Genomic DNA, 1,953 nt, shown 5'->3' on the forward strand with positions numbered 1-1,953 from the left:
TTGCCTCCTACTATACGAGAAAAATCCTAACTCAAAATGTGCACTTGGAAAAAACCCCTATACATACTGCTGGCACCATCTTTTGCCAAACGGCGGAAACTTATTTATACCCCTAATATATCCACACAATCTTGCATAAACATATGCATAAAGGAAATTATCCAATCACATTTTACGTGCGTCTTTATAGGAGAAATGCGATTGGATAATTTTATTTATGCATTCGTTTATGCGGCTGTGCAAGTTTGTGTAGTTAATCGGGGACCACAGACTCTTGCATAACACGTAATGCATAAGAAAATGTAGCAATCGAAGTCCTCCGTTTCCTTCCTTTCCATGAAATAAAGAACTCTGGTTGGTTCAATTTCTTATGCCTCTTGCATAACGGATAAAACGTGAGGATAAGTAAATCAAGACCAATGTCCTTTATTTCATGGAAAGAAAGGAAATAAAGGACTGTGATTGGTTCATTTTCTGATGTATTATGCGTTATGCGTAAAGCCCCAAATACATGAAATGCATAAGAGCCCAGACACAAGCTTTTGCTTAACGCATAGCGCATAGTGCATAAGAGAATCAACCAATCGAAATTCTTCTTTTCCATGGAATGGGAGGAAAGGAAAGATTCTGATTAGTTGATTCGTTTATGCACTATGCATTGTGCTTTATGCAAAAGTCTGTGTCGCGGCCTTAACAGTGCATAAACATAACATAAGACCGCTAATGTGTCAAAATGGTCGATAGGGATGAGAGAGAGGGACTATGGCAGACGACAATTTCTATCTCTTTCCTGTCAATGGTGTATTGGGAGAGAGAATGAAAGGAGATTGACCGTCTCCCACGGTCCCTCTCTCTCATTATTGTCGATCACATTTGATACATTACTTAGATACGGATCGCGCAATCCATTCTCTATGTCTTTATCCGCTGCCGCATGAACAGCTCAATGTGACACAGGCCTTATGGGCTTCACACATGAAATGCATAACAGAACATAAGCATAACATAAGGCCGCTAAACCAATGAGCATCTTATGTAAATCAATATAGCGACATTATGCTAGATGCTCATTGGTCCAGCAATCTTATAGCCGCAGCACAGACTCTTGCATAAGTCCGGATCTACAATAGAGTTTTGAGCCTTAAGCCATAAGAAATGGATGAATCACAGTCGTTTATTCTTCTCGGATTCGACTGTAATTGGTCAATTTCTTACGGCTTAAGGCTTAAAACACCTATTGTAGATCCGGGGTAATGCATAACGCATAGTGCATAAGGGAACCAATTGAAATTCTTCTTTTCGATTCAATTGGAGGAAAGGAAAGATTCTGATTAGTTGATTCGCTTATGCACTCTGCGTTATGCGTTATGCAAAAGTCTATGCTGCGGCCTTTATGTTATGCTTATGCTCTGTTATGCATTTCATGTATGAAACCCTTTAGGGTATGCCCACGCAAACTTGCATAGCCGTATAAACGTGCATAAAGGAAATGATCCAATCGCGTTTCTCCTTCAAAGACGCTCGTAAAATGTGATTGAATAATTTTCTTTATGCATACGTTTATGCGGTAAGTTTATGTGGATATACCCTTAAGTCAGCGGCACACGATGCTTGTTTTCATGCTGGATTAGAATTAGCCCGGATCCTCATACGGGCAACAGCGCTTTGATACAGAGCGCTAATTGGTGAAAAGCCGGTTATGGGGATAAAATTTACCCCCATCAGCCGTTTTTCACCAATCAGCGTTCGGTGTCAAAGCGCTGTTGCCAGTATGAGGATTCGGGCTTAAGCTGGAAACGCAATAGACACAGACAATAGGCACAGGCAACAGGGAATAACGAGCCGTCCAATCAGAGCTCTGGATTATAATATCGAACTTATACCCCAAAGCTCTGATTGGACGGCTCGTTATTCCCTGTTGCCTGTGCCTATTGTCTGTGTCTATTGTGTTTC

The sequence above is a fragment of the Trachymyrmex cornetzi genome, unplaced genomic scaffold (genome assembly GCF_001594075.2).
Source record: "Trachymyrmex cornetzi isolate Tcor2-1 unplaced genomic scaffold, Tcor1.1 scaffold748, whole genome shotgun sequence".
Lineage (NCBI taxonomy): Eukaryota > Metazoa > Arthropoda > Insecta > Hymenoptera > Formicidae > Trachymyrmex > Trachymyrmex cornetzi.